General features: G+C 45.3%; 1 non-coding gene across 1 annotated transcript; it reads left to right on the top strand.

Annotated features, from left to right (window-relative positions):
- Window positions 1–16966: 16966 nt before the first annotated feature.
- TRNAE-UUC lies at window positions 16967–17038 on the top strand. Its single transcript has one exon. It is a non-coding gene; the product is annotated as a tRNA-Glu (tRNA).
- The last annotated feature ends 8575 nt before the right edge of the window (window positions 17039–25613 follow it).

Consider the following 25613-nt stretch of genomic DNA (forward strand, 5'->3'; position numbering starts at 1 on the left):
GAGCTGACTCATTTGAAAAGACCCTGATGCTGGGAAAGATTGAAGGCAGGAGGAGAAGGGAACGACAGAGGATGAGATGGTTGGATGGCATCACCGAGTCGAAGGACATGGGTTTGGGTGGACTCCGGGAGTTGGTGATGGACAGGGAGGCCTGGCGTGCTGTGGTTCATGGGGTCGAAAAGAGTCAGACACAACTGAGCGACTGAACTGAACTAAACTGATACAGTAAATCCTTGTTTGTCTATTTTATACATGGTAGTATGCATCTTTTAATCTCATACTTCCAATTTATCCTTCTTCCCCCTCCCCCTCCTTTCTCTGTTGGTAACCATTACTTTGTTTTTATATATGGGAGTCTGTTTCTGTTTTGTAAATCTGTTAATTTGAACTATTCTTTAGATTCCACATGTGAGTGATATAATAGTTGACTTTCTCTGTCTAATTTACTTCAGGTAGTATGATAATTTCCAGGTCCATCCATGTTGCTATAAATGGAAAGTTTCATTTTTTTTTATGGCTGAGTAATATTCTATTGTATATATGTACCATATCTTCTTTATCCATTCATCTGTTGATGGAGACTTAGGTTGCTTGCGTATCTTGGCTATTGTAAATAGTGCTGCTATAAACATCTGGGGGCAAGCATCTTTTCAAATTATAGGTTTCTCTGAATATTTTCCCCAGAGTGGGATTGCTGGATCATATGTTAACTCTACTTTTAATTTTTTTCAGGAACCTCCATACTATTCTCCATAGTGGCTGTACCAAATTTTATTCCCACCAAGAGTATAGGAGGGTTCCCTTTTCTCCATACCAGCACTTACTATTTGTAGACAAACAAACAACTTATTTTAAAAGGAAAAAGGGGGAGAAGGTCGTATATTGCTTTATTGCTTTCTTCTCTTCACCTCTCATTTCGTTGTTTTTTTTTTTTTTTTTCTTTCTTCATTCCAGTTCCTCTCTTGGTCACCTCAAGTCCTGCCTAGATCCTATATTTTTTAAAAATAATGTACTTTAAAATAATTTTAAACTCTATAGAAGTTATAAGAACAGTATTAAAAACCTTATATCTTTTTCAGGTTCCCCAATGATTAATATTTTATATGTGCAGGCCCTTTGTCTTGCTGTCTCTCTCCATGTAGTTTATTTACACATAATGTACATAGATAAATAACTTCTGTGAGGTCATTTTCTGAGCCACTTGAGAATAGCATCATCCCTCATGTATTTCCCCACAGCAAGGATAGCCCTGTACAACCAGCATACAATGCCATCCAAGTCACTTATATGCTTTATCATTTCGTCCATAGACTTCATTCTCATTTTGCCAACTGTCCCAACGATGTCACTTCGTTTCTTGTCCTGCATATGTTTCAAGGCCCTGTGATGCATTTAGTGGTCACGTGTCTCCAATGTCTTGTGGCTTTTTAAAAATATTTTGTTTTATTTGTTTATTATCTGGCCGTGCCGGGTCTTAGTTGCGGCATGCGGGATCTTTGGTTGTGGCAGAAGAGATCTCTTTCCCTGACTAGGGATCAAACTCAGGCCCTCAATGTTGGGAGTGTGGACTCTTAGCCACTGGACTGCCAGGGAAGACCCTCCAGTGTCTTGACCTGGAATGGCTCTTCAGTCTTCCCCTCTCTTTCAGGACCTTGAGTGGAAAGTGTATTGGTCTTTTGTTCTGTAGGGTGGCCCTGCCCTGGGTCTGTCTGATACCTTCTCCTGTCCAGACTCTGGCCGTGTATTCTCAGCAGGAATCCTACAGAAACGATGCTGTGCACTGGGCAGTTGTCTCACCATGAGAGACGTTTCTCAACCCCAAGTTTCCATTTTCTCTTCATAACTGAGGAGGATATTGTGAGGAGACTGCATCAATACCCTGTTCCCACCAGCCCAAGTCTCCACCAGTGGCTTCCTTCTGGTCAACCACCTCTATGGTGGTTCTCCAATAATGGTTCTCTATTTCTATCATTCCTTCTGCCTTCCACTGACATTCCAGTGTAAGCAGAACTTTCCCTCCTCCATTTATTTGCTTCTTATATATATATATATTATATATATGTGTGTGTGTGTATGCTGCTGCTGCTAAGTCGTTTCAGTTGTGTCTGACTCTTTGTGACCCTATGGACTGTAGCCTGCCAGGATCTTATGTCCATGGGATCCTCCAGGCAAGAATCCTAAAGTGGGTTGCCATGCCCTCCTTCAGGAAATCTTCCTGACCCAGGGATCAAACCTGCATTTCTTACATCACCTGCATTGGCTGGCAGGTTCTTTACCCCTAGCACCACCTGGGAAGCCCACACAATATAAAATATTCACAGTTATAGTATATGAGATAGGTAATATTTACAGTTATATGAATGGATACATAAATTCCAATGATTTAATGGGCTTTTTGAAGTTGAAGTGCAATTGACATACAATATTATGTTAGTTTCACATATACAACATAGTCATTCGACATTTGTATACACTGTGAAATGATCACCACAATAAGTCTGGTTACCATCTGCCACCATACAAAGTTAATATAATATTATTGGCTGTATTCCATACTGTGCATTATATCCATGACTTATTTATTTTATAACTGGAAGTTTGTACCCTTGATCCCCTTCACCCTTTTCTAATCCCACCTACCCTGCTACCCCTCCCCTCTGGTGACCACCAATCTGTTCTCTGTAACTACGAGTGTGCTTTTTTTCTTTGCATGCTTGTTTGTTTTTTGTATTCCACATATATGTGAAATCATGTGTTATTTGTCTTCCTCTGACATTTTGTTTAGCATAATGCCCTCACGGTCCATCAAGGTTGTCTCAAATGGCAAGATTTCATTCTCTCTCTTTTTTGGCTGTACTGAGAGGCTTATGGGATCTTAGCTTCCCGACCAGGGATTGAAACCCCACCCTCTGCACTGGGAGCATGGAGTCTTAACCACTGGACCACCAGGGCAGTCCTCTTGAGAAGAATTTTGCACAGTATCTTTGTGGGACTCTTTCTTATGACCCATAATGTATTGAGTTTGGTTTTATAAAGTAGATACCATTTCCTGACAACCAGAAAAGCTCAGCATTCACTTTTCCCCTGAACTTTTTATATGTGTACAAAAAACATTTCTATAAAAATTCTCACCTGGCCTCTTTAGGAGAACAGAGGGTAAGAAGTTAAAACTCACATATCACTAGGGAAAAAGTGGAAGTTGTCAAGTTATAAAGTTGAAATCAGAACAACCATGGGACCTCAGATATATTTTCTATCCAGGCCTTTTCAGAAGAGTCAGGGCAGGGGTTGGTGTGGGGGAAAGGGTTGATGGAAATCTGTGATCTTAAGGCTGGTTTTTAAAATCCCCCAACCCCTAACAATATTACTTTTTATTGTTTAGCTGATAATTCGAGTCCAACTCTTGGCGACCCCATAGACTGTAGGCCACCAGGCTCCTCTGTCCATGGGATTTCCCAGGCGAGAATACTGAAGTGGGTGGCCATTTCCTTCTCCAGGGGATCTTCTGGACCCAGGGATTGAATCCATGTCTTTTATGTGTCTTACATTGGCAGGTGGGCTCTTTACCACTGCCGCCACCTGGGAAGCAGGTAAAGGAGCAGAAGTGGGACGAGGAAGCTGGGTCCTCAGGCTGGGGTGTGGCTCAGGAGGAGTCCCCCAAGGGGAGCTTTAGCCCAACTCTGCTGAAGATTCCTGGACTGTGAGCTACCCTCATTCAGAAAACAAAGATCATGGCATCCAGTCCCATCACTTCATGGCAAATAGATGGAGAAACAGTGGAAACAGTGGCAGACTTTATTTTGGGGGGCTCCCAAATCACTGCAGATGGTGACTGCAGCCATGAAATTAAAAGATGCCTACTCCTTGGAAGGAAAGTTATGACCAACCTAGACAGCATTTTAAAAAGCAGGGACATTACTTTGCCAACAAAGTTCCATCTAGTCAAGGCTATGGTTCTTCCAATAGTCATGTATGGATGTGAGAGTTGGGCTATAAAGAAAGCTGAGCACTGAAGTATTGATGCTTTTGAACTGTGGTGTTGGAGAAGACTCTTGAGAGTCCCTTGGACTGCAAGGAGATCCAACCAGTCCATCCTAAAGGAAATTAGTCCTGAATATTCATTGGATGGACTGATGTTGAAGCTGAAATTCCAATACTTTGGCCACCTGATGTGAAGAGGTGACACATTTGAAAAGACCCTGATGCTGGAAAAGATTGAAGGCTGGAAGAGAAGGGGACGACAGAGGATGAGATGGTTGGATGGCATCACCAAATCAATGGACATGAGTTTGAGTAAGCTCCGGGAGTTGGTGATGGACAGGGAGGCCTGGAGTGCTGCAGTCCATGGGGTCACAAAGAGTTGGACGCAACTGAGTGACTGGATTGAACTGAACAGACTGAGCTACCCTCAGAATGGTCCCATCACCTGTCCTTCACTGGGCAGGGCTGCCCTGGGGGCAGGATTCCCAAACCCTCTGGCTCCCTGCCCTTTGCATTAAGTGATTCCAGTAACTTGAGGGTGGTCCTCCAGGGAAGGGCCTGAGGGTGCTGGTGTGGGATTGAAGGCATCTTGAGGTGGGAGTGGGGAGGGAGGGAGTGGTGGGTTGCGGGTGGAGCATTAATGTCTCTGCCCCTAGACAACCCCCTCCCCTGATCGGGCCTGAGGCTACCCATCTTCTCCCCCGGGATTCAGATTTCTCCCCCAGGGACAGGAAGGACGTGAAAAGGCCCTGGGGCATCTGACCTGGTTCCCTCCTCTCTGCCAGGATGAACCACAGAAACCAGACTCCTGTTCTGCCAGCCCACTTCTCTTCCATCTCCCAAGCCTGAGGTTCTGCTCACGGTAATTATTATCAGCAAATATGAGTCACGGAATTCTCAATCAGAGAAGCATCATCTCTCTCAAGATGTACACAAGAAACTATAGTCTGTATAACAGAAGGACTCTAGTGAGGAAGAATAGGGCTGTCCGGGATGGCGGCTGGAGAAAGAAGGCAGTGCTGAGACTTAGGCTGGTCTTGATGGTGGGTTTTGCATGGTAGAAGAGGGGGGCAGCAGTTGGGCTGATACAGGTAGAGTGAGGTATTCACGGTGAACCACAAACCACCCTGTTAGTCAGTGGCGCCCAGTGAGGCAAGGAAAGAAGAGGTGTGTGTCGGGGGGACCAGTGAAGAGGCTGAGCAGCAGCTGACCACCCCTAACCTCCCTCCAGGGTCAGGATGGATGCAGGGGGAACAGAAGGGACTTTCTTCTAGAGCTCCTGAAAGCTTTGGCCAATTCTTTTTTGCTTTTTGACTGCACCATGCAGTATGTGTGATCTTAGTTCCCTGAACAGGGCTTGAACCCAGACCTCTGCAGTGGAAGCTCGGGGTTCTAACCACTGGACCACTAAGGAAGTCCCTGGCTGATTCTTCAGCAATTATTTTAAACATCTAGACAAATTGTGAACTTACATATGACACTGTGACTTTGTCCAGAGGAGGGGAATTTTGACAGAAGGTACATTCTACCCACTCTCCATGCTTTTAAAGTAGCCTTCAATATTGGTGATCCTGGCACATTTAAGAGACAAATGGCAGTGTGAATTGTCAGTCTCTGCACATGGAGTCACTCAACAAACCATTCTTGAATCATTAGAATAATTTGCTCAGAGCACATGTGGTAGTTGATTTGAGTCTTAGCTCCATATTGTTTAATGCAGTGTGCAGCCTCTAGGCTGAGTCTCAAAGACACTCAGAGAGTGCTGAGAACACAGGAGAGGTGTTGTGTTTTGGTCTTTGAGGAAGCGTTTTCCTGAGTGCCAAAGAGCACCAGCTCCTGCAAAAACACAAGGCTCTAGAATGTTCTAGACTGTGTGCATGTCTTGAGGGAAATATTAAAAAGCAGAGACATTACTTTGCCTGCAAAGGTCTATCTAGTCAAAGTTATGGTTTTTCCAGTAGTCACGTACGGGTGTGAAAGTTGGACCATAAAGAAGGGTGTATACCAAAGAATTGATGCTTTTGAACTGTGGTGTTGGAGAAGACTCTTGAGAGTCCCTTGGACAGCAAGGAGATGAAACCAGTCAATTCTAAAGGAAATCAGCCCTGAATATTATTTGGAAGGACTGATGCTGAAGCTGAAACTCCAATACTTTGCCACCTGATGTGAACAGCTGACTCAGAAAAGATCCTGACGCTGGGAAAGACTGAAGGCAGGAGAAGAAGGGGACGACAGAGGATGAAATGGCTGGATGGCATCACCAACTCAATGGACATGAGATTGAGCAAGCTTCGGGAGATGGTGAAGGACAGGGAAGACTGGCGTGCTGCAGTCCACGGGATCACAAAGAATCAGAGCAACTAAACAACAACAACATGAGGCACAGGATTACAAACTATGCAGATTATATATCGTGGAAGGAAATTTCCCCATTGATGCACCCCTTAGCCTCTCATTTTCCCTCCCCAGGAGGAACCGTTGTGCCAGTTCCACACAGAGCCTTTCAGAGACTCCCTGCATATTTGTGTCAAATTTCCCACTCAAATGGTTGCAAAATAGATACACTATGTTGTCCCTTTGAAAGCTAACAGTAAATCTTAGAGATGATGAATGATTCATGGTATAGTGCTATTTCACTTTTAAAATTTATATATTTAATTACTAAGCAATCACAGGTAATGAAACTTTTAAATAATATAAAAATATACAGAAAAGTGAAGGCCTCTTACCATTCCCCTCCCATGACTTTTTAAACAAAAAGTCTTCACATATACACAGATGCATATATAGATGGACACATATGCTGAGTATTTTTTAAAACATAAATGGTTTATACTGTATATATTTTGTGTGACTTTTCTCATATATATGTTTATTTCTATAGATATCTGAATAAAGCTACCTTATGCTTTTAATTTCATTTATTATTAATAACAAGGTACTAACTTTTTGGAGTAGATGATGTATGTAAAATTAAAAAGATATGAACAAGGGTTGAAGCGACAAAGAAGTCTCCACCTACCTCTGGGCCCAGCCATCTTTTTCTGTTTCTGCATACAACCACTGTGACTGTTTATACTGTGTCATTCCAGAGACAGTCCATGTGTTTACAAACATATGTTTAAAAATCTTTATGCATACAGATAATAGGGTGCTGTTCATCCTATTCAGTTCCCAGTGTTAGTCTTCTTCATACCAAGTAGATTGTAGACATTTTTGCATGCATGTGTATATATGTGTTTCCTTCTTTTAAGAGCCACACAGTGCTGTAAATAACAGGGATGTACTGCAATTTGCTTAATCTGGTGAGTGGTCATGTGCCTGTTCAGAGGGTACCTGTTGGGTCAATTCCTAGAATACAAGGCTGTTTGCTTCCCCTGCTCCTCCATTTCTCCTTTATCAGTCTGTTCACTCTTGTTCTCACTCACTCACTTGTTTATTTACCAATTCTTTCAACCCCAAAGCCTGTGTTTTGCTGCCTATCACTTCAAGTTCTTGACTACTTTCAAGCCAGCATTCTGTATTTACACGTGATGTTATTTTGCAAACAAACATTTGTTCAGCAATAGTTAATGGCCTTTGTATGGATTCCCTGCTTTGTACTCTGACCACCTGTAAGCTCCCAATCAGCTGAGAGGTCCTAAACTCTCCAGGGAAGAATGTACCTTAGTGACTCTGAGTCCGGGGGCCTCTGGGGACCCTGCTTTCCCATTCCACCCAACCCCCATCCCCTGGCCTCTCCTGCGAAAGAGTTTGCCAGTGGCTGGGAAGCCAGAGGATTTTATTCCAAGTGCCAGATGAGTAGGAGAGAGGTCTCATGCCAGCCAGCCAGTAGGTAAGTATTAGTCACACTGGGGCACAAACATGTTTCTAAAGCCACATCTAGCCAGCTGTGGCCAGCGGTGTCCCAGGGCTGGCTGCCTACAGACACCTCTGAGCCACATTAAGAAAGAGTTCCCATTTGTTGCGGCAACAAAGCCAGCTGCTGGGAATTAGACAGTGGAGCTCAGGGGATGAGGGGGTGGCCGCGGGGACTGAGCGAGAGGCTGAGCCACGCCCTGCACAAACAATTCCTTTAAGTCTCCTCCAGATGGGAGTTGGCACCGGGAAAGGAGGTGGGTCGGAGGAAAGGGAGGCAGTTCTCCAAACCCTCACCATTTATTCAGTGAAAGAGGGAACCTTTGATTGATGGTCCTGATGATGGAGACAGGCATCCCTCAGTGGGAAAAGGTGGGGTGGCGATATCGCAAGGCCCCTACGTCTTTTCTCTTGCATGAGAGATGGAAGAGCGTTTTCTAACAAGTTGGTTCCAGCGCTCACCTCAGAAAAAAAACTAGCTCAGAAGTCCTGTGCATTTTCTGTACTATTTGGGCTTCAGATGGTGAAGGATCTGCCTGTAATGCAGGAGACCCAGGTTTGATCCCTGGGTAAGGAAGATCCCCTGGAGAAGGGCATGGCAACCCACTCAGTATGCTAGCCTGGAGAATCCCATGGACAGAGGCAGGTTACAGTCCATGGGATCCCAAAGAGTCAGATATGACTAACACTTCTACACTTTCATTTCTCACTAAGACCCTGGACTTCCTGGTCAAAGAGTTGATTTCTATCTACAGTCAAGGACTGCTTTACAAGTATTTCTTTCCTAAGTTTGGATGTGATTTTTACGTTCAGATCTCAGAGTATCATCTTTATTTTTTGAATTTCTAGTCTTTAGGAAGTGAATAGTAATTCCTTCCAAAATAGGTTATTTCCTTAGGATAGACTCCCAGAAGTGGATAAATATTTTCAAAGCACTTATCAAATAAAGGAAGACTTGTCCATGGTTCTTTCTTTTTTCAAATTTGCCTCCTTAATTCCCTCCTGATCTTTTTTTTTTTTTAATTAATTAACTTATTTGGCTGCACAGGGTCTTAATTGCAGCATTCAGAATCTGGTTCCCTGACCAGGGATCGAACATGGGTCCCATGGATTGGGGGCATGACGTTCATTGTTCTTAGTCTTTCACTCATTCACTGATTATTTGACTTAATAGGTCATTAAGTGAACATTTCTTTAGTGCTTATTATATGCCAGACAAAACACTCTCTGTGTCTGCTCTTACTTCCGCTCATAATAATTCCTCTCGAATGAGGGCTCCATATGGATACATCCTTTGTCCCTTGTTGGCTGTTTTGTCTTAAGTACCTAAAATTGTGTCTGCCACATACAGATTTGTTGGAAGAAAAAAACACAGGAGGAGGTAGGTAATATTATGATGTCCCTTTACAGATAATGAAACTGAGCCTTAGAAGGGTTAAAGAATTTGCTTAAGGATTCAGAACTCATACCAAGCAGAGCAGGGATTTAATTTCATGTGACTCCAAAGTCCTTAAGATGACCTCTGTTTTCTAAAGCGCTTACAATTTAGGGAAGGAGATGTTATGTGTTCAAATAACTCTCAAACAAAGCAGAGGAAATGAGTAAAGGTAGGAGCAAGGTGTTGTGGGATCATAAATAAAGGATTTTTTTTTTTTTTGGTGGGGGAACCCAGGAGGGCCTCCAGGAGGAAGTGGCATTTGGATCTGGATCTTGAGGGATGAACTTCTGTATTTGGTCTCACATGTTTGTTGCTGACAAAGTAAGTTTGGACTAAGCTGTGATTTAATGGGGAAAAAAATGCAGGCCTGTTTCAGATTGCTTATTTATAATAAGACTTCTTTAGTGCAGATTCCTGCCTGAGACCCTTCTGTCCCTGGCTGTGATGGTATCTTGTCTCTGTGGGTTGGATGGAAAGTGTGCTGTCACTATCGCTGTCTGAAAGGTGTTCCTAAATTGCTCTGCATAGTGTTCTAAATCATGGGACTTGTATCTCCTTTTCAGAAGTTACTACTTGGATTAAACATATTTGCTTGGCTGATGACTGTAAAAATCCTCATTTCTTACTAATGGTGGAAAACTGCTCGGACAGTTGACGTCCCCCCTCACCCTATCTCGCCCCATCCTTCGTAATTGGAAGGGGACAGTGAATACTCTTTGCTTTTGATCAAGACATGTCTCCTGGCAGGAGAACGGAAGGATGTGTAGGAGGGAATGTCTCCGATAGTAACAATAACAAGAGTAATGAGTAAAAGTTCTCAACAGGATCTTGGGCAACTAAGTTACCCAGGCGTTTATACATGTTTACAGTGTGAGTGTTTTTTTTCTCCAGCTAACAATGGTTCCCAAATGTCTTCCTTCCCTGGGCCCCCTCCCAAGCATGTGAATGGTCCTGTTTGAACTATAGAGAAGCAGCTTTCAAAACCAGACTTTTTTTTTGGTTCCTGCTTGTTTTTGGCATAAAGCTGAGTGGGGTGCCCACTGGCCTTTGGTCATGGAGGGCAATGCACTCAGGGAGCCTGGGTCCTGGCTCCAGGGCTGAGAGCATCACGTGCCCTTATTGAGCTGCTGGCGACTCTTCAGCCAGCGCCACTGCCTGTCCAATGAGAAAACGTTTCCTTCATTTCCCTCCCCTCTCAGCTCTAAGATAATCAGAGTTGAGATCCTTCTGTATAAGAAACAAAATGTGACTTGAGCTACAACGAACTGACTTCCTACATACCCCCCTGTGCCACCTCTTGGGTGACTTCAGAGGAAACAAGGTTTCCTCCTCCCTGGCTCTGCTGGACAGAGTCTCGACCTCCAGCTCGGGTCAGCCCAGGCTGAGCTGCGAGGCTGCAGGAAGTTTCTCTCATCCTCTCTCATCCTCCGCACCCCCTTCACATCCTGGTAACAGGAGGATGAGCAGGAAGCAGAGAGTGTCAGGGCGAAGTCTTTCAAGCTCACAGTGGGTTCAGGCAGCACGGGGGCCTCTAGGAAAACAATACAGAACTTTCCGAATGGTCCTGCTAATGGCTCTCTACAAAGCCTTTACACGGTTGTGCTAGAAACTGTGAGTCACCAAGACGCTGGGTTGTTTATTTATTTATTTCATTTTGTTAAAAAAAAAAAGAAAAGTGAACTTTGAATGTTGCTCTCAGCTACTCTTTCTGGTTGCTTGGGAGAGCTCTGTGGTGGGCGGGACTGGCCACTATGAGGCCTCTTGTAGGAGGGACAGCCTGTGGCAGCCCCTCTGCTCAGGGTAGGATATAGGTCAGCTCACAATGAGGCTTTAAATTTGGGAAAATGCTGGGATTTATCTGGTGGTTCAGTGGTTAAGACTCTATACTCCCAGTGCAGGGGGCTCAGGGTTGATCTCTGATCAGGGAACTGGATCCCACATACTGCAACTAAAGATCCCACATGCCACAAGTGAGACCCAGTGCAGCCAAACGAAGAAATATATTTTTTAAGTTGGGAAAATGCTCTTGCATACAGGTGCCAGCAGCTGGCTTGTTCTGAACCTTTGGACAGTCCATCACTTTCCCGCATGACAGTGTCTGGTTCGTAGCATAAAGGGGCTGGAATGTTTAAGATATGAGGTTTCTCTGAGTCAGTGAGACCCACACAGAGATCGTCTGGACCTCCTGGGAGCAATGAACCTCAGGTACCCCTCAAGTCCCCTTTTTGGGGGCACGTCCTTCCCTTCCTGTTGGGAGTTGGCCTTGGAAGATTGTTTAGCAAATATCCATGCCCTTGGTGTAAGACACGGTCCGGCGTTGGAAATTTCAAATGGTGGTTTTCCAGAGTCTTTATTTATTTATTTTAAAAATTTATTCTTATTTTTGGCTGTGCTGGGTCTTTGTTGCTCCGTGGCTTTCTCTAGTTGTGTTGAGCGGGGGGCCACTCTTCATGGCTTCTCATTGTGATAGCTTCTCTAGTTGCAGCTCAGGGGCTCTAGGGTGCCCCGGCGTTAATAGTCGTGGCACGTGAGCTCAGTACTTATGGCTCCCGGGCTGTAGAGCACAGGCCCAGCAGTTGTGGTTCGCAGGCTTAGTTGCTCTGTGGCATATGGGATCTTCCTAGACCAGGGATTCAACTCGTGTCCCCTACACTGACAGGTGGATTCTTAACTGCTGGACCACGAGGGAAGTCCTAGAGTCTTTATTTTTTTAAATAAAAGTGATTAATTTTTTTTTCTTTTAGCGTAGGATTACAAGCCATGCTCAAACATGGCACCTGCTCATAAAACCTTTGCTTTTTCACCAACTTCTCTTATTTAAGCACTCTTGTCCTTATTACTGTTACTCCACTTACTGAACAAAGCCAAGATGGAAAGTAACCCAGAATGCTTCTCCCTGGCCTCTGTGCACTGTCCATCCCTTTTCTTCTTTAGCTGTTGTGGGAGTGATAGGAAAAGGGAGGTCTGCTTTTTAGGAGGTTGGCATTTACCAAAAATAACATTTTCCCTGACTCATTTCCAGATACTGCCCATTCATTACTTTTGAATGTAAATATATTTGAAAGCAGTCCTGTCCTAAGGCACTCCCCATCTCCCACCATTAGAGACCTCAGGGCATCATCCCTTTAACTCCTGGGAGATTGGCATTCAGAAGCTCCAGGCAAGATGCAGAAACCAACTCCTTCTATTCCAAGCTAAAGGCAATGATACATGGCAGAGTTACTTCTACACAGGGCCACTCTAAACTGAGAAAATACAGGACCCGACAGAGAGAGACATGGTCAAACTGGAACTGAAAGGGATCTTTGGGGAGTTATCTTTCTCATTTGCTAGTGAAGCCCCTTTATTCCTTGTTCTGTGTGAGATGGCTTGTAACAAGCATCTGGCACAAAACGGGTCCTCAGTTAATGTGAACATCCTTCCTTGTTCCCACTGCTTTCCATTTCCCAGTAATGGGTGGCTGCAGCTGTTCAGGGCTGCCATCCTAAAAGGCCAAGGAGCAGGGGTGGGGTTTGGGGCAGGGGTTGGAGGAAGGAGATCAGGAGACCTGTATCTGCTGGTGGAGAGCCCTTGTCTCCAGAATAAAATTGTACAAATGAAATGGTGAGTTCTCAGCAGATGCCTAGGGCAGCCTTCAAGGAAGAAGGGGCAGCCTGGATGATGTGTTTGAAGGACGTGAATGGACATGTTCAATGGACATGAATTTGAGCAAACTCTGCGAAATAGTGAAGGACAGGGAAGACTGGTATGCTGCATTCCATGGGATCGCAAAGAGTAGGGCATGACCGAGTGGCTGAGCGCACACACACAGCCCAGTACAAAGGAAAATCTTTTTAAGAAGTACCCAAGGAAAAGGGGGGGGGGCTTTGAAAAAACCACAAAAGAGTTAGCTGTGGAATCTACCTAACCGAGGAGGGTGAGAGATAGGCCAGCCCTGGTAGTCTTGGTTCTCTTACACACCACCCCATCTTGTGTTTACTGGCACGTCCTTGTGAATTCACGTGTCCTTCCACTGATGTTCAGTCACCCAGTCGTGTCCGACTCTTCTTGACCTCATGGACTGCAGCACGCCAGGCTTCCCTGTCCTTCACTAACTCCTGGAGTTTGCTCAGATTCATGTCCGTTGAGTCGGTGATGCCATCCAACCATCTCCTCCTCTGTCACCCTTTTCTCCTTTTGCTTCCCTTGCTGCCTTGTATTTAGACTGAGGCCCAGATGCAGGGGCAGGTTGCTTTTGAGAGGTGTGCAGCTTTCCACTTTTACTGCTTTTCTGCTGTTCTCATGGTTTATTACATCAGTTGGTTTCTAAATTTGATGAATTTCTCTATTTATGGGAGTTTTTCCTCTCTTTTTCTTGGCTGCAAAGTACACAGCCTGTGGGATTTTAGTTCCCTGACCAGGGATTGAACCCAAGCCCTCAGCAGTAAGAACATGGACTCCCAACTTCTGGACCACCAGGGAATTCCCTCTCTGTATTCAGGGAGATTATACTCTGGTGAGGTCTCCAGATCTCTGAGGATCCTGCCCCTTGGCAGTGTGGCTGGTAACTATTCTGGCAGGAGCCACTCTGGCAATTCAGCCTTCCCGGCCTCCCTGGGGTTCAGCCTGGATGCTGCCTCCAGGAATCCTCCATTGACTTTGGAGGCGGTGATTTCTCTGGTAGCCTCTTTACAGTCTCAGGAAAAGGCTGCTCACCCCGCCTTATGGTTTTGAATGTGAAGTAGCTGCTTCCTAGAAATATGTGGTCAGAATACGTTCTGTCTTCTGGATGAGAACACAGATTTGTTGAGAACCAACTCCGAGGCAGGCACTCTACTAGGCTCCCAGGGTCCAGAGAAGAGAGACGAGCTTTCGGTCTTGGGGTTGAACACAAACATGTCATTTCAAGACAACTTGCTGAATTGAGGGGTGAAGCAGGGGAATTCCCCTGAAAGTCCCTCAGACCGTTAGGCTCAGACAAACCTGATGCCTGTGTCCAGCCTGTTTGGCTCTTCTTCTGAGTGGATGGCGCCCAGACAGACAGAACTGAATGTCCAGGGACAGACGCAAGCACAGCCCCGAGGAGGGACACTTAGCTGAGCCCTGGGATGTGGGAGGGGAGATGCCTCAGAATCTGGGTTTCTTATGGATGACTTGAAAGAGGAGGCTGAGTTGGTGAGGGAGGAGAAAAAGGATATATCTGGCAGTGGCATCCGCTGAGGAGAATGAAAGCAAGTGTGAAAAGGCAAGGCATATTCTCGCGTCCCCAGACGGCCAAGTCCATGGGGGTGGGGAGGTCAGGGGGGCAAAGGGTCCTGATGATGACGGGCAAGCTTGAGAGAGACCTGGTCAGGTTTTTCAAAAAGTATATCCAGTGGCTGAGAGGAAGATGGAATTGAGGGAGGTGAGGTTGGAGAAAGAAGTTTCATTAGGGACTTCATGGAACTGAGGGAATCAGGAAAAAGACCACTCCTTGCTTATGGGGTTTCCCTTCTTTCCCTCTTTATCCCATTTCTCTCTTCATTCCCAGCTTTGAGGGGAGTGACTGAAGGGCCATCCTTTTCCTCCTCTTTTCCCCTCCTTTTTTTTTACTTTCTATTTTGAAATGCTTTTAAACTCACACTTTAGCTTCCCTGGTAGCCTCAGCTGGTAAAGAATCCTCTTGCAATGCGGGAGACCTGGGTTCGATCTCTGGGTTGGGAAGATCCCCTGGAGAAGGGAATGGCTACCCACTCCAGTATTTTGACCTGGAAAATTTCATGGGGGTCGCAAAGAGTTGGACACAACTGAGCGACTTTCACTTAAACTCATAAGAACCTTCTTCCAGCTCCCCACAATGGTATCATCGTAAATTCAGGAACATATCAAAATCAGAAAACTGACATTGGTACAAAACTGTTAAGTAGGCTACAGGTTTTATTCAGCTTTCATTGGCTTTTGCATAGTGTCTGTGTGTGTGTATAGTTCTGTGCAGTCTTATCTCACATGCATATTTGGATGACCACCACTCTAATCAAGACCAACCCCACCAGGGACCTTCTTCTACTGCCCCTTTCTGGCTACTCCCTCCCCCAGTCCCCCCTCCCCCACCCACCCTGAAGGCCATTCTAATGAGTTAAGCGAAAGCATTCAAACTGCTGCTGACTCAGAAAGGGAAAAAAAGACCCTTCTTGGCACATATAAGTCCTTTGAGTTTTTCTTCCTTACTCTGAATAGGTCACGTCCACCTCCCTGGAGAGCATGGGTGTGGGGGGAGACTCTGTACTTGGGACCAGAAGCAGGATTGTTTTTATCCCCCAGAGAGTTCAAAGTCCTGCCAGGTCCTAAGGCTGAGGACAGGGGCTCTTATTTCTTCTTTGTTTTTTATATTTTGGGGCTCTTCTGGCAAACTCTGGGAGATAGTGAAGGACAGGAAGGCCTGGGGTGCTGCAGTCCATGGGGTCCCAGAGAGCAGGGCATGACTGGGCAACTGAACAACAATTTAACTTGAAAGTACCTCTTTTATGAGATTTCTTATGTCCTCAGTAGAGGACAGAACCCAGGCTTAGTCAAAAGTGGATAGGGTGATTTTAAACTTGTAATAGGGATGCACAAGAAATAAATATGTGCCTAATATATGTTCATTTTGTAAACTTTGAATATTGTTCTGTAGAAAGGTCCATTTTCCCCCAAATGATGAATGGTTAATTCAATAATGGCCTCCATCCTCATTCTAGAGTGTATTTGAAGTTCATAAGTATCATTTTTATGTAGACTGACCTCATCACAGGTGCATGTTGGAGATTTTACATACAAAGCAAGCATTTCAATATCCACTAGCAGGAGTAGTGAAACAATGTGATTGTAATTTTGGAGATGTCATATAATAACAGCTTAGATTCGAGAAACTCTTTTGGTATCATCTGGTATAACTTTTTAATTTCCTTTAGGAATTGCTTCTCTAAAGCACTGATCTTCATGGATGCGCAGGCATAGGAGCCCACCGGTTTGCATGCAGCTACCCCCTCTGTGTTAGCTTGAATTGTTGGTGTATTTTCCGTTTCGTTTGTTTGTTTTTGAGTCAAAATCTATCATGTGCACTTCGTTTACTTGTTGTAGCTTGTCTTTTCAAACTTTTCCACATGCCATCTTGTTGGAGTTAAAAGCAGTTTTCTGTTTCCGTGAAACCTTCTTCTAGTGTAAACATCTTCACTTCCTTTCATTGGTCCTCACAGGCCCGTTTCCCATACTCTGGGCCATCCCGTCACCACTTCCTCAGGAAGTGCCCTCACTTACCCATGTCACTATTAAAATGTGGAATCCACATTTGGTCTGTTAGCACACAAAGGAAAACAACAGCACATTTTGAGGGACCAAACTATGTAAGCCACATGTAGGAGATTAAATACTTTCAACAGTATTCTGCTTTAGCCATGTAACAGTCTCTGCATTTAATTCTCCCTAAATACCTTGTAAGAAAATCAGTCAAATGAGCACTTCCTCCACAGAGTAAGCACTTAAGGTTCGCTTTCATTATTATTACTAGTCTAAAACAATGAACACGATATATTTTAAAAACAGCAAAAAGATCCCTCCCCAAAACAAAATCTCTAAACAACCACAAAGCCACACATCAAAAGGTATGAATATAAGGAACAGTGAATAACCTAGAACGATAAGGCAGCCTTCCACACTTTTTTTTTTTTTTCTATTGAAATATAATTAGGGAATTCCCTGGTGGTCCAGTGGTTAGGACTCTGTACTTTCACTGCTGGAGCCCAGGTTTGACCCCTGGTCGGGGAACTAGGTCTGGCAAGCTGGGTGGATTGGCCAAAAAAAAAAAAAAAAAAATGTAACTGACATATAACATCGTGTAAATTTAAGGTGTACACTGTGCTGAGAGTGAAGGTGGCTCATTTGTGTCTGACTTGAGATGACCCGGTGGACTGTAGCCCACCAAGCTCCTCTGTTCATGAGATTCTCCAGGCAAGAATACTGGAGTGAATTGCCATTCCCTTCTCTGGGGGATCTTCCTGACCCAGGAGCTGAACTCTGGTTTCCTGCATTACAGGCAGATTCTTTACCTCTGAGCAACCAGGGAAGCCCCATACAATGCGCTGCTTTGATACATTTGTGTGCTGTAATATGAGTGCCACTGTAGTGAAAATTAGCACCTCTCTCGTGTTACGTAATTGTCATTTCTTTTTAGGGGCTGGACTAAGTAAGTTCTAGTCTCAGAAAATTTGCTGATATTGCTTGTATTCACTGTGCTTTGTGTTAGATCTCTAGGACTTATTTACTACTGATTGCAAGTTTTTTCCCTTAAACAACATCTATCTTGTCTCCACACCTCCATCCTGTGGGTGACTATCATTTACTCTCAGATTTTTACAAGGTTAGCTTTTTTAAGATTCCATGTACAAATGATATCATACAGTGCGTGTTGTTCTCTGCCTGACTTCTCTTGCTTCCATAGCTCAGTTACTAGAGCAGAGGCCAGAGGCTCCAGTCAGTTACAGACAAGCCTTCCTGACTCTTTAAGGATTCTTTCCTTTCTGAGAGAATAATGGTAAGAATCCATTCATTTTTGACATGCGTGAGCAACAATCTTATTTCCTTGCATTCCTGAGATAAAGCCTAATCGAGCAGTGTTTTTTTTTTTTTTAGACAAAGAGGAGTAAAGCTCTATCTCTGGGTTTTAGAAATACTTTTTAGGTAGTAAAACAAATGTTTTCTTGTTTCATTAAGTGATACTAGATATCAGAAATCATGATGCTGTGTGGCGAGGCCAGAAAAAAAAAAAAAAAGAAGTTTGGGACTTGTCTGGTGGCTCACTGGCTGGGACTCCATGCTGCCAAAGCAAGGGGCCCGGGTTCGATCCCTGGTAAGAGAACTATTGAGTTGGCCAAAAAGTTTGTTTGGACTTTTCTGTAAGTGAAAAAAACCTGCATGAACTTTTTGGGCAACCCAATAGATACCATGTACTGCAACTGAGTGTATGTGCTGCAACTAAGACCTTACACAGCCAAATTAAAAAAAAAAAAAAAAAGCATGTGGAAGAACTACGTATGGTCCTCTAACTTAAAATCATTCTGACATCTCCTTGCTCTAAAGTTCAGAATCTTTAAGCACAGTTCAAAAGGCCTTGTACGATCTGGTCCTATGTCTGTTACAGCTCTGTTCGTGCATGTACCCTAAATCAGGAATACCAGCTCACCTTTCATCTCCTGGGACTACTGGTCTCCAACACACCTTAGAGCCTTCACACAGGTCTCCCTTTTCTCTTTACCTCAGATCTCAACTGAGATCAGTCCTCAAGGAGACATTTCCAACCTCCCTTTAACCACTCCCTTCCTCCCCCTCCCGCCCCCCACCAGCTACGGTGATTTTGTTATATATCCTCAAGGAGTCCTATACTTTTTCTTTAAGTAAGTTCACTTAATGATAGAACATATTCACATTTATTTATATGATTGTTAATATTCAGAACTTTATATTTTATTATTTTAACTTGAAGATATTTGTATTGTATCTCCAGCATCATGTGTGGATTATACAACTCACTACAGACTCATGAATGAACCATGAGGGACTTCCCTGGAGGTTCTGGGGTTAAAACTCTGTTGCTTCCACTGCAGGGGGCAAGGATTTGATCTCTGGTCAGGGAACTAAGATCCGCATCATGGCCAAAATAATAAAGAAGAAACATGGGCTCTCTAAACCCCTCATGGCCTGACTCCTGTCTCTTCTCAGACCTCACCACTGTCCCCCTCACTCACTCTGCTTGAGCCCCACTGGCCTTCTGGGGTCCCAAGGAAGTCTAAAACGAGAATTCCATTCCAACTTAAGGCTCATGGGTTTTTCTCTTTGGCTCAATGCTCTGCCTTCTGGCCACACATATGGCTCTAGGCAGGGGTACATGACTCCACTAGGTGGGGGTCTTCCCCTACTCCAGGCTCTGCCAGGTGACCCTGCCCCCAGGGGCTTTGGGTGGTGGCAGCTCTACCTGTTGAAACCACGGCACACCCTTCAAAACCCAGATGGAGGCAGCCTGATGATCTCTGAATCACCTCTGGGTCATTCTTCTCTTTTCTTGAAGAGAAGCGTACATAAGCAGCCCAGTGGTGCAGTCCTGTGGGATCCACAATGTCCAACAACCTTCCTTCATCTCATCTTTGTTTCTCAATGCTTGGTCCTGGCAGTATTTCTGCTGGTATAATCCCGTCTCTTCCTGACTTCCTCTTTCTGTTCATATCCATACTAATCTCCTTATCAAATGGTGTATCAGCCACACCCTTAGTGTTTTCTTTAGAACATGTTCTTCTCACTTTTCGATGCAAACTTTTTTTTTTTTTTGCAAGGGGGATTTAAAAAAAACAATTAATTTTAATTGGAGGATAATTACTTTACAATATTGTGACGGTTTTTGCCATATATCAACATGAATCAGCCATACTCATGTATCTCTCCCATCCTGAACCCCCTTCCCACCTCCCTCCCCACCCTATCCCTCTGGGATGTCCCAGAGCACCAGTTTGGGGTGTCCTGCTTCATGCATCAGACAAGACTGAGCGACTTCACTTTCACTTTTCACTTTCATGCATTGGAGAAGGAAATGGCAACCCACTCCAGTGTTCTTGCCTGGAGAATCCCAGGGATGGGGGAGCCTGGTGGGCTGCCGTCTATGGGGTCGCACAGAGTTGGACACGACTGAAGCAACTTAGTAGCAGCAGCAGCAGCTTCTTGTGTTGAACTCACACTGGTTATCTGTTTTACATATGGTAACATATATGTTTTGATGCTCTTCTCTCAACTCATCCCACCCTCTTCTTTCCCCACTGAGTCCAAAAGTCTGTTCTTTATGTCTGTGTCTCCTTTTGTAGGATCTTAGACACCCAACCAGGGATGGAACCCTCGCTCCCTGCGTTGGAAGCAGAGTCTTAACCACTGGACTGCCAGGGGAGTCCCAAGAACATGTTCTTCTCATTTTTTGCAACATAAATAGGCTGAGAATTTTCCAAATCTTCATGCTCTGGTTCTTCTTGGCTTAAACTTTTCTCACTTTCTCTCTGTCTCCTCTTACATTTTATTGTAAGTGGTATGGGGAAACTAGCGCCAAGCCTTCTAAATTTTGCTTAGAAATCAGTTCAGCTAAATATCCAGTTCCATCATTCCCAAGTTCTATCTTCTGCAAAACGCTAAAACACAATTCAGCCGGGTGGATGGCCTTTCCTGCAGTTCCAGAAACATGCTCCTCCTTTCCACCTGAGACCTCACCAGGGTGCCTTTGCATGTCCACATTTCCACCAGCATTCTTCCTCTTTCTCTGAGAAGATGGAGACTATCTCTCCAGGGCTCCTGTTTTCTTTCTGGTCCGTCATCAACATTGCCTTTGCCATCCATCTTTCTACCAGGAGTCCCTTCACAGAAGTGAAGGCTTGCTCTCCCGTGCACCTGAGAACTCTTCCGGCCTCTACTCACTCCCCAGTCCCAAAGCCTCTGCTCGTATTTAGGTATTTGTTTCAGCAGCATTCCCACCCTGCCTCCCACCCCAGCCATGGTTCCCAAATCAAGTCTGCTTGGGCCATTGTCATAGAATACCACCAGCTGGGTGGCTTAGACAATAGAAATGTATTTCCTCACGATTCTGGCCTCTGAAAAGTTCAAGATCAAGTTTCTGGCAGGATTCAGTTTCTGGTGAAGACTCTTCCTGTGTGCTGTGCTTAGTTGCTCAGTCATGTCCGACTCTTTGTGACCCCGTGGACTCTAGCCTGCCAGGCTCCTCTTATCCATGGAATTCTCCAGGCCAGTATAGTGGAGTGGGTTGCCTTTCCCTTCTCCGGGGGATCTTCCCAACCCAGGGATTGAACCCAGGTCTCCTGCATTGCGGGTGGATTCTTTACTGTCTGAGCCAGCAGGAAAGTCCAAGAATACTAGGGTGGGTAGCCTATCCCTTCTCCAGGGGAACTTCCTGACCCAGGAATCGAATTGGGGTCTCCTGCATTACAAGCAAATTCTTTATCAGCTGAGCTACCTGGCAAGCCCTCGAAGATGGCCACACCCCGTTTTGTTACCCTCAGTAGCACTGAGCACTGACCAGTACTCCTTACACCTCACTTGCTTGTCTCCCTGCCCTGGGATAGGAAGCACCAGGAGTGGCAGAGCCCTGCATCCGAGTGGCTCACTGATGCACCTTCAGTGCTTAGAGCCAGCCTGGCACATGGCAAGTGCCAAATGGGTATCTGCCAAAGTGAAGAAATAAGTTGCTGCCCATTGTGTGTGTGTGTGAGTAATAAAAGATATCATTTAATATTTACTTTGTTCTTACTGATGAGGAAAGAAAACCTTGTCACAATGGCTTAAAATCTAAGGTTTCTCTTCTCTCCCCCCGTCTCCTGAGTCTTCCTCCTCCTTCTTCATGATTTTAAATATTCTTGTTCATTTTTATTTCTCGACGCCTAACAGACATTTCTTCTGAGTATGTGTTTGGTTTTACGTTCCTGAGATGCTCCTCTTGAGAAAACCCGTATTCCTGTTTTTCTCATCATCTGTCTTAAAACGGAACTGAGTGAGGCAAGGGGATGTGTCCTAGCACAAATAACATCCAAATCGGAGCAAAGTTTCCCACTGCAGGTGGCAGATAATGTTGCTGAGGTGAGAATCCTTGCGGCTGTAGGCAGTTGGTTAAAATGAAATAATAAGAGAATAGAAAGATAATGTATCATGCAGCAGCTTTTGTAGTCAGAACCACTGCAGGTTTGAGGCTCACGGCCAAGTGCCAGCGAAGCCAGCCTCAGCCCCAGCTCATGGGCAGAGTCTCAGCCCAGGCCCGCCCGCACTCCCTCCCTCCCACACTCCACATGTGGTTGGTGACAGCCACACAGGCTCCGGGCTCTGGTAGTTCCAGGTGGGAGAGTCTGTTTGCACAGGTGCGCCCCGCAGCCCAGAGTTGCAGTTTGGCTCATACTGTGTCCCTGAATAGAAAAGCAAAAAAAAAAAATGAATAAGAATCTCCCTTCAAACTACAGAAGCAGGTCATAGAGCATTTGACATTTTTGGACCTAGGGATGACCTGTCTTCCATTGTCACAGGGAAAGTTGCTTTCTGCTCCAGACAGAAATGGACGATGATAATTTGTTGAATTTATTATGTAGTTTGAAGTCTTTAGGGATTGAAAAACAAAACAACAAAATTTGTTTCTTCATTCCCAAACTTTCTTTTATTTATCTATCTATTCGGCTGCATCAGGTCTTAGTTAGGACACGCAGGATCTTTGTTGCACAAATTCTCTAGTTTTGATGGTTCAGGCTCAGTATTTAAGCCTTGGGCTTAGTTGCTCTGAGGTATGTGGGATCTTAGTTCCTCAACCAGGGATCGAACCCATGTCCCTTGCATTGCAAGGCAGATTCTTCACTATTAAACCACCAGGGAAGTCCCATCTCAAGCTTACTTTCAGACAAAGAAAGAAAGCAAGAAAGTGAAAATTACTCATCGTGTCCAACTCTTTTCGACCCCATGGACTGTAACCCCCAGGCTCCTCAGTCCATGGGATTCTCCAGGCAAGAATACTGGAGTGGGTTGCCATGCCCTCCTCCAAGAGATCTTCTCTGGGTTCAGTCCCTGGGTCTCCCACATTGCAGGCAGATCTTTATTGTATGAGCCATCAGGGAAGCCCTTACTTTCAGAAGAGGTCCCCAAATCACAGGTGTTCCTTGTCTTTTGATAGTTAAAAGGATTGAGTAAATGATCTTATCTATATTGCCAGTTCAGATTCTGCCTTTGTTTAATTGTATATGTGCATTACCAATACTATTGTTTACTATTTTAAAATCTGCATCAGTCACAGAATCGTTAGTCTCCAGTCTTGAAGAGTTGATGCATGAAGTGATTTCTGAATGCTGGTACTCCGGCTTCATCAACACAGAAATGCAGCAGTATGTGATAGTTGAAGAATACTTCTGGAGTCAGGTTGGCAGTCTAACTTTTAAAAGGTATGTTACCAGCACTTACATGTCACTTTTGATGTGCCCCCTGAACTGTAGCCCACCAGGCTCCTCTGTCCATGGAGTTCTCGAGACTACTGTAGTGGGTTGTCATTCCCTTCTCCAGGGGATCTTCCGGACCTAGAGACTGAACCTGGGTCTCTTGCATTGCATTGCATTGCAGGCAGATTCTTTTATCATCCGAGCCAACAGAGAAGCCTTTTTGATGTGCCAGACCTTTGAAAAAGGTTTAAAGTGTCAAAATTCATTTAGTCCCTGTAACAATTCTGCACACTGGATATTAACATTGACTTCCTTCTGCAAAAGAGGGGTGGTTTGGGTATCATCTTCTTAGCAGGTGGCAGAGTTAGGATCCAAATCCAGGCAGCTCAAGCCTTGAGTCTGCTCTTCCCCACTTTTGACTTGTGGTTGGTGGTCTCGGGTCGCTTGCATGGGGAGCTCAGGTTGGACACTGTGGGCTTGGCCACTTACCCATCTCCTGACATCACCTGTCACAGGCCTGAGGGAAAGGGAGCCACTTTCCTGGGCTGGGGCTCAGTCTCACTGTTGGCTCTTTCAGGTCTCTTGGGAGTTTTGAGAGTCCCAGGGTTTCAGTGCCTCCTCCCACACAGCAAGCATGTCAACCTGAATGCCTGCTCTCTTGCTGGGATGTTTTTGAATGTCCCTCCTTGGGATCCAAGGCGAAACTCCTACCTTTCACCTGGTTGGAATTCCCGGGCCCAGCGTGTGCAGGAGCCACTCAGTGAAGTGGGCGTTGGGAGTCGCTACTCAGAAGGCCAGAAAAGCATCTCTTTGTGATGGGAACAGAGAACATGACGTAATCCCTTGGCATCCCAAACAGAACAGGCTGTACTGTTTTAGAAATAGCGCTCACCTCTTAATCAGTTATTTCGGGTCTGTGCATCCTGAGCTGTTACCAGAACCTCCTGAACTTCAGGGCTGACTGAAGGTGTCGGGAGAGGCAGAGTCATCCTCAGCGCCTGGGGTCAGGGGCTGGGGAGGCACCCGGACGATGGACTGGGTGGCCCTTCAGGGGCTCTAAATAGCAACCAGCCAGGTTCGTGCCCTCCCATGAATGTGCTTTGCCATTTCTAATCAGCTCGAAAGAGGATGAAGTGTATTCTCCAGGGAAGTGCACTCCAGGTCATCCTAGAGACAAACCCACGGGAGTTTTTATGGTAACGTCCAAATTGTCTGACAGGGAATTCAAAGAGAGATGATTCCTTCAGCAAGTGCCCTGCTGGCCACTGGTCCTGCCCTGAGTGTCTAAGCACAACCCTTTGTCTAGACAGGGCTTTCTCTGTTGCAGTGGGTGGGGGCTCCTCTTCGTTGCAGTACACAGGCTTCTCATTGCAGTGGCTTTTCTTGTTGAGGAGCACAGGCTCTGGGCGCATGGGTTTTAGGAGTTGCAGCACGCGGGCTCAGTAGCTGTGGCACACAGGCTTAGCCGCCCCACTGCATGTGAAATTTTCCTGAACCAGGGTTTGAATCTGTGTCCCCTGCATTGGCAGGAGGGCTCTTATCTATTGTACCGCCAGGGCAGTAAGGATAGCCCTTCTGCCTTGACCTCTGGGGGAACCGTCCCACTGGCTTTCCACGTGGGTACCAAGGAGGTGTGATTGGCAGTGACTTCTTACAGTTTTTATGGACTGGGTCCTCAAGGGACTAAAAATATGGGATTAGAATAATGTGGGTCTCAAAACTGAGCCAAGAGCCAGCATGGCTGAAGGAGAGTGGGAGGCATGGGGAGAGGAGAGCTGGGATCCTGCTGGGTTGCTTTGGAAGCACTCAGCATCCACCTCCTGCAGGCGGGCACAGCCCTGGTTCCCAAGGTTTGGCTGGGGAGCAGGTGCTGACCCAGACCCTTCACTGGTTTTCATAACAGCCTCACACCATCAAATGAGATGATCATATGAAAGAACAAGGGAAGCCATAAAGCAGTAACCACACGAGCATGGAAGATGTTGTTGGTGTAATTTATTTCACTAGTTGAGTTTAGGATTGTTTTTGCCCTACTTTACCCCTTCCTTCCAGGCTTACTGGGCTTTCTTGGTGGCTCAGATGGTAAAGAGTCTGCCTGCAATGGGGGCGATCTGGGTTGGGAAGATCCCCCGGAAAAGGAAATGGCAACTGACTCCAGTACTCTTGCCTGGAGAATCCCATGCAGAGATGATCCTGGCTGGCTACAATCCATAGGGTCTCAAAGAGTGGGACATGACTGAGCACACACATGCACACACACACACTCACAGTAGGCAAGTCTATAGGGAAAGAAAGAGTAGTGGTTGCCTAGGGCTGGGTCAGAGAGAGGAGGTTTGACTACTAATGAGTATAAGGTTTATTTTAGGAACAGTGAAGGTTTCCAAGTTACATTG

Source organism: Oryx dammah, unplaced genomic scaffold, assembly GCF_014754425.2.
Source record: "Oryx dammah isolate SB20612 unplaced genomic scaffold, SCBI_Odam_1.1 HiC_scaffold_22, whole genome shotgun sequence".
Lineage (NCBI taxonomy): Eukaryota > Metazoa > Chordata > Mammalia > Artiodactyla > Bovidae > Oryx > Oryx dammah.